The sequence below is a fragment of the Montipora capricornis genome, chromosome 4 (genome assembly GCF_036669925.1).
Source record: "Montipora capricornis isolate CH-2021 chromosome 4, ASM3666992v2, whole genome shotgun sequence".
Taxonomy (NCBI): domain Eukaryota; kingdom Metazoa; phylum Cnidaria; class Anthozoa; order Scleractinia; family Acroporidae; genus Montipora; species Montipora capricornis.
The window spans coordinates 54,971,341-54,978,840 of NC_090886.1; the positions used below are offsets into that span (position 1 = coordinate 54,971,341).

The 7,500-nt window shown below is 37.5% G+C and overlaps 1 protein-coding gene across 6 annotated transcripts in view; it reads right to left on the minus strand.

Annotated features, from left to right (window-relative positions):
- LOC138047545 (uncharacterized) overlaps positions 1-7,500 on the minus strand; it is a 59,696-nt gene that overhangs the window by 46,528 nt on the left and 5,668 nt on the right. For 2 of the 6 annotated variants that reach the window (XM_068894435.1, XM_068894433.1), the window contains exon 1: positions 3,036-3,602. The exons of 1 other annotated variant lie outside the window; for it this stretch is intronic. The gene's annotated coding sequence lies outside the window, so the exon portion shown is untranslated. Of the gene's footprint in view, positions 1-3,035; positions 3,609-7,500 lie in introns of those variants that run through there. 3 more of the 6 variants (XM_068894440.1, XM_068894437.1, XM_068894436.1) reach the window with 3 other exon arrangements.

Sequence of the window (7,500 nt, forward strand, 5' to 3'; positions counted from 1 at the left end):
AACCGTAAATTGAAAGCTAAAATTTTAAAATAGTTCTGCGACCTAAGTACTGAAACAAGCGCTTAGGCTTACATGTAATCAGAAAACGAGTGCTATATTCTTCAGACGATCTCATAAAAAGTGTAGTTAACCAAACCGTAAATTGAAAGGTAAAATTTTAAAAGAGTGCTTCGACTTAATCACTGAAACAAGCGCTTAGGCTTAATCAGTAAACGAGTGCTATATTCTTCAGACGATCTCATAAAAGTGTAGTCATCCAAACCGTAAATTGAACGCTAAAATTTTAAAAGAGTGCTTCGACCTAATCACTGAAACAAGCGCTTAGGCTTAATCAGTAAAGGAGTGCTATATTCTTCAGACGATCTCATAAAAAGTGTAGTTGTCCAAACCGTAAATTGAAAGCTAAAATTTTAAAAGAGTGCTTCGACCTAATCACTGAAACAAGCGCTTAGGCTTAATCAGTGAACGACTGCTTTATTCTTCAAACTATGTCGTATAAAGTGTAATTAACCGAACCGTAAAATGAGAGCGAAGAGTGCTAGGCCGTAAGTGATTAGCCATCCAGCCGCATACACTCATTCTTCTTGACTGGCGAGCCGTTCTATCGAAAATGTAACCGTAAGTGGCCATGCATTCTGTAGTTATTTTATCAATTGATTTGATCTGGTTTGATTTGAGAATTGTAAAGAATTTGAAAGTTTTCAAGGAATTTGGTATTTAGAATCGTAATGCGCGTGTGGGCATCTTACTATGAAACAAGCGCAATAAAAATAAATTATTTTTATTTTTATTGAAGCTTCTGCCATGCAATCGGGTTCGTAATTTAGTTCATCACAAGGGGGCCTTTTTCTCGGCATGGCCATCTGAATTCGGTTAAACATTGATGCAATTCACGAGGATAGTGCTTAAATTTTGCGTCTGGGGCAACGAAACCTTTCTTACTCCAGTTAACACTTTCACGGCAGCCCCAACAGTCACGAGTGACCAGAGCCTACTTTCTCTTTACAGTAATCACCATTTTAGCCAACACACAGGCCATGAGAATTGAAGCAAATAATCATCAAACATGAAATGTCTTGATGTTTATCCATATCTTAGTTCTTTGAACTAGTTATAAGTAAAGGCTTTTTAAAACAAATTGAGGTAAAAATTACCGGGTAAAATGCGCGACGTTTCGACCGAACTTCGGTCATTATCAAGCTTAAAAGTGAAGATAAAATTTTGCATACTCATAAATATAAAACTAAGAAGTAAAAGTATGTAAAGTATGAAAATGTACAAAAGGGGGTGTTAAAAACATGCTAGAATAAAAATGGATTAAAACACTTTCGCACGAATTGAGTCTGACTGTACATTCAGGTCTCAGTTCATTAATTAAAAACATTTCATAAATGAGTCAAACTTGCTCTTGCACTTTTTTAAGATGGTAAAATTCCTCGTAAGGTCATTGGGCACATAGGAATGTTCCACACGGAAATGCTTTCCAATGGAGGAAGACCCATTCTTGTGCTCGTCAACGCTTTGATGCAAATGCCGCCGTGTGTAACCAACATAACCTGCATCACACAGGTCACATTTAAACTGATAAACAAGGGATTGTTGGTTGACAATGGGAGGCTTGACTTCGCGCGGTTTCAGATGCTGTTTAATCTTGTGGCTAACAATGTGCCCAATGACCTTACGAGGAATTTTACCATCTTAAAAAAGTGCAAGAGCAAGTTTGACTCTCTCATTTATGAAATGTTTTTAATTAATGAACTGAGACCTGAATGTACAGTCAGACTCAATTCGTGCGAAAGTGTTTTAATCCATTTTTATTCTAGCATGTTTTTAACACCCCCTTTTGTACATTTTCATACTTTACATACTTTTACTTCTAGTTTTATATTTATGTGTACGCAAAAATTTTATCTTCGCTTTTAAGCTTGATAATGACCGAAGTTCGGTCGAAACGTCGCGCATTTTACCCGATAATTTTTACCTCAATTTCTTTGAACTAGTAGGAAAAGAAATACGAGAAAGGCAGTTAAGAAAATATGCATGTTAATATCATGGCTTATACGCTTTCCCTTTATTTGTCAATGATAACTAATTACTGTAAAGGTGTTTATTTTAGTAGTGAAAATGACGCATAGCAACAGACGTGTCGCTAATGGCCAGTCGGCATTCAACTTTGCTTCGCATAACTCGCAATTTTTTTTAGGACAGCAAGACATGAACTTTAAAGAAGATAAGAATTAATATGTTTTGCCTTGCAATTGTAGTGAACTCATTTTCTTTAAACTCTTCGAATCATACTTTAAAACGGTATTTAGAGACGTCAAGAAAAGCTTTCAAATTATTATTGAGAGTAATATTCGGAGAGGATGGGTCTGGGACAGTGGAGAACTTCAGGTCTCATTTAATTAAATTTGTATTGCGGCTAAATTAAACAAAAAGTAAACAGTAAATAAATATTCAGAAACTTGTTTGATTGTTTCTTGGCGGGTGAGTACCATATTTTAACCGAACTCCACATTTCCTTTTAATTAATGACGCACTGAACTCTGTTTGCAGACAGGATGACATCCCCATTACCGAAATGCTTTGACATTATTACCTCTGAAGATTATAGATTAGTCTTATTGGGAGGATTGCCTGCAAGTTTTTTAACTTCGTGATATATAAAAACTGACTTTAACTAAACACTGCTGTCCTTAATACATGACACAGGTATTCGCTAATACTCGAAACCTCAAGTCGCTTGTCACACCCTTGTGTGGCTTACTCTGATGGCGCGAACAAGATGTCGCGCCAACCAACTCTTGGTAAAACTGAACACTGAACACGGAGGTTCACAACGCAACAAAATAAAGACGTTATTACTGACTCTCAACCTGGGTATCTTCTTAGCAAGTGATTAAAATTTTGGCAAATCTCTCAACGTTCTCGTAAAAAAGGTTCTTATGAAAGAAAAAGAGAGTATTGGCTTTCACGAATGTGACCTCCACTGTACGGCGTATAGGGTTTAACCCCGGGAAAACTGATCTACTCACCTTAAATTGGTTACGGAGCTCCTTCAAGTTGAACGACCTGACAAGAATGAAAAACTCTTAAACAGGCGCTGGCTTTATCCACTTGTGAATCTGTACAATCCACCGCGAAAGTTTACGTCCGTTGCTTAGTTCTGAGTTTGGAGAGTGAGAGAATTCACCTTCCAAGGAGCGCTGTTTGTATTTTTGACTGTGGGGGTTGAATCATTAAGTGAACAGAGGTAGGTCTGGGATAGGAACATGCTAACAAAAAAGGTGTCAATAACAAACTTTTAATGTTCTGAGATTAAATGCTTAGAGATGTGCCCTGAACGACCAAAATAGAACTGAAGCTATTTTATTTTTTGACACTGTGTGCGTCCGTATACAACTGAGTATGGACTCATACTGAGTATGGTTTTGAGTCATTAATTTGCCACCTCAAAGACATTTTAATTTATTTTAGTTTGTTATTTCTTTTTAAGCAAAATGTTATATGCTTTTTGACTGGTTTTGCTGCCAACTGTCAATTAGACACAAGAGATGTTACTCACTGTAATTAAATGATCAAATGAAATAATCAAATGATCAAACGAATTACCGACAGTTCTGTCAGAAATGAAAAATTCAAGAAATACAAACTGCGAAGAAAGAACTCTAATGCTGCAAAGATAAAAATCATTCTTGTGCACTCAGTTTCAACCCATTTATGACACGTAACAAATGGATTTTTTATTAAAGGGAGCAGGGTTGGCGCAGTGGTGAGAGCGCTCGCCTTCCAACAATGTGTCCCGGCCTTCGATACCCGGACTCGGCGTCGTAAGTGGACTGAGTTTGTTGGTTCTCCGACTCTGCTCCGAGAACTTTTTCTCCAGGTAGTCCGGTTATCCCCTCTCTCCAAAATTTGGGAGCAACTACAGAATATCTCGCTCAAGTGGCTCGTGGGCTCGTCAGTTACGCTCAGTGATGAAACAACGAGAAAGGGATATATGGCTCAGCGGCTCGGCAGTGGTTTTAGTGCGTTAAGAACTTCTTAGATATATAAGAGAGTGGCTCGGCGGCTCCCCGGCTCGGCAGTGGTTTTAGTGCATTAAGAACTTGTTACAATGTAAACACTTTTAAGCGCCTCCTGAAAACGCATCTTTTCCGCGATTCATTCAGCTGCTACGAGAAACAGTAACTATGCGACTCATTCTTAATTATATATAGATTATCTTTTGTAAATAGGTTTTGTAAATAAGTTTAATGAGCCTTATATATTATAACAACTTGTAATTAAGGTATATTAAGTTTCTCTCGATATTGTAATTTTTCTTTGGATATTGTAATGCGCCTGTGAGCATCTCTCAATGTAACAGACGCACTATAAGTAATAAATTATTATTATTATTATTATTATTATTATTATTAGATATATCAGAGAGTGGCTCGGCGGCTCGCCGGCTCGGCAGTGGTTTTAGTGCCTTAGGAACTTGTTAGATATGTAAGAGAGTGGCTCGGCATTGGCTTTAGTGCCTTAAGAACTTGTTAGATATGTAAGAAAGTGCCGGCCCGCCGGCTCGGCAGTGGTTTAGTTGCCTTAAGAACTTCTTAGATATATAAGAGAGTGACCTCGTGGATTCATTAAAGAACGGGGTATATTCCATTTGTAGTACTTTTGTGTGGCCTCGTGAATTAATGGAGATAGATAAGTTAATGCAGTATAAGATTTATTTAGAACTAAACAAGTAATTGACAAGTGGAAGACTAGAGTGGTAACTATGATTAATTCAAGAAATGAACAAACATTGTGCCATTAAAATGTATTTCTTAATAACTAAAGTTCTCGTTCTTACGTCGGTGTACGAGTAATGATCCATAACGTTCAGGCAAGGTCCGCGTTTGTAATGTGTCCTGCATAACCCTAACCGTAAATTGAAAGCTAAAATTTTAAAAGAGTGCTTCGACCTAATCACTGAAACAAGCGCTTAGGCTTAATCAGTAAACGAGTGCTATATTCTTCAGACGATCTCATAAAAAGTGTAGTTATCCAAACCGTAAATTGAAAGCTAAAATTTTAAAAGAGTGCTTCGACCTAATCACTGAAACAAGCGCTTAGGCTTAATCAGTAAACGAGTGCTATATTCTTCAGACGATCTCATAAAAAGTGTAGTTGTCCAAACCGTAAATTGAAAGCTAAAATTTTAAAAGAGTGCTTCCACCTAATCACTGAAACAAGCGCTTAGGCTTAATCAGTGAACGACTGCTATATTCTTCAAACTATGTCGTATAAAGTGTAATTAACCGAACCGTAAAATGAGAGCGAAGAGTGCTTAGGCCGTAAGTGATTAGCCATCCAGCCGCATACACTCATTCTTCTTGACTGGCGAGCCGTCGAGCCGTTCTATCGAAAATGTAACCGTAAGTGGCCCTGCATTGTGTAGTTATGCCTTTATCAATTGATTTGATCTGGTTTGATTTGAGAATTGTAAAGAATTTGGAAGTTTTCAAGGAATTTGGTATTTAGAATTGTAATGCGCGTGTGAGCATCTTACTACGAAACACGCGCAATAGAAATAAGTTATTTTTATTTTTATTGAAGCTTCTGCCATGCAACCGGGTTCGTAATTTAGTTCATCACAAGGGGGCCTTTTTCTCGGCATGGCCATCTGAATTCGGTTAAACATTGATGCAATTCACGAGGATAGTGCTTAAATTTTGCGTCTGGGGCAACGAAACCTTTCTTACTCCAGTTAACACTTTCACGGCAGCCCCAACAGTCACGAGTGACCAGAGCCTACTTTCTCTTTACAGTAATCACCATTTTAGCCAACACACAGGCCATGAGAATTGAAGCAAATAATCATCAAACATGAAATGTCTTGATATTTATCCATATCTTAGTTCTTTGAACTAGTAGGAAAAGAAATACGAGAAAGGCAGTTAAGAGAATATGCATGTTGATGTCATGGCTTATACGCTTTCCCTTTATTTGTCAATGATAACTAATTACTGTAAAGGTGTTTATTTTAGTAGTGAAAATGACGCATAGCAACAGACGTGTCGCTAATGGCCAGTCGGCATTCAACTTTGCTTCGCATAACTCGCAATTTTTTTTAGGACAGCAAGACATGAACTTTAAAGAAGATAAGAATTAATATGTTTTGCCTTGCAATTGTAGTGAACTCATTTTCTTTAAACTCTTCGAATCATACTTTAAAACGGTATTTAGAGACGTCAAGAAAAGCTTTCAAATTATTATTGAGAGTAATATTCGGAGAGGATGGGTCTGGGACAGTGGAGAACTTCAGGTCTCATTTAATTAAATTTGTATTGCGGCTAAATTAAACAAAAAGTAAACAGTAAATAAATATTCAGAAACTTGTTTGCTTGTTTCTTGGCGGGTGAGTACCATATTTTAACCGAACTCCACATTTCCTTTTAATTAATGACGCACTGAACTCTGTTTGCAGACAGGATGACATCCCCATTACCGAAATGCTTTGACATTATTACCTCTGAAGATTATAGATTAGTCTTATTGGGAGGATTGCCTGCAAGTTTTTTAACTTCGTGATATATAAAAACTGACTTTAACTAAACACTGCTGTCCTTAATACATGACACCGGTATTCGCTAATACTCGAAACCTCAAGTCGCTTGTCACACCCTTGTGTGGCTTACTCTGATGGCGCGAACAAGATGTCGCGCCAACCAACTCTTGGTAAAACTGAACACTGAACACAGAGGTTCACAACGCAACAAAATAAAGACGTTCTTACTGACTCTCAACCTGGGTATCTTCTTAGCAAGTGATTAAAATTTTGGCAAATCTCTCAACGTTCTCATAGAAAAGGTTCTTATAAAAGAAAAAGAGAGTATTGGCTTTCACGAATGTGACCTCCACTGTACGGCGTATAGGGTTTAACCCCGGGAAAACTGATCTACTCACCTTAAATTGGTTACGGAGCTCCTTCAAGTTGAACGACCTGACAAGAATGAAAAACTCTTAAACAGGCGCTGGCTTTATCCACTTGTGAATCTGTACAATCCACCGCGAAAGTTTACGTCCGTTGCTTAGTTCTGAGTTTGGAGAGTGAGAGAATTCACCTTCCAAGGAGCGCTGTTTGTATTTTTGACTGTGGGGGTTGAATCATTAAGTGAACAGAGGTAGGTCTGGGATAGGAACATGCTAACAAAAAAGGTGTCAATAACAAACTTTTAATGTTCTGAGATTAAATGCTTAGAGATGTGCCCTGAACGACCAAAATAGAACTGAACCTATTTTATTTTTTGACACTGTGTGCGTCCGTATACAACTGAGTATGGACTCATACTAAGTATGGTTTTGAGTCATTAATTTGCCACCTCAAAGACATTTTAATTTAATTTAGTTTGTTATCCATTTTTAAGCAAAATGTTATATGCTTTTTGACTGGTTTTGCTGCCAACTGTCAATTAGACACAAGAGATGTTACTCACTGTAATTAAATGATCAAATGAAATAATC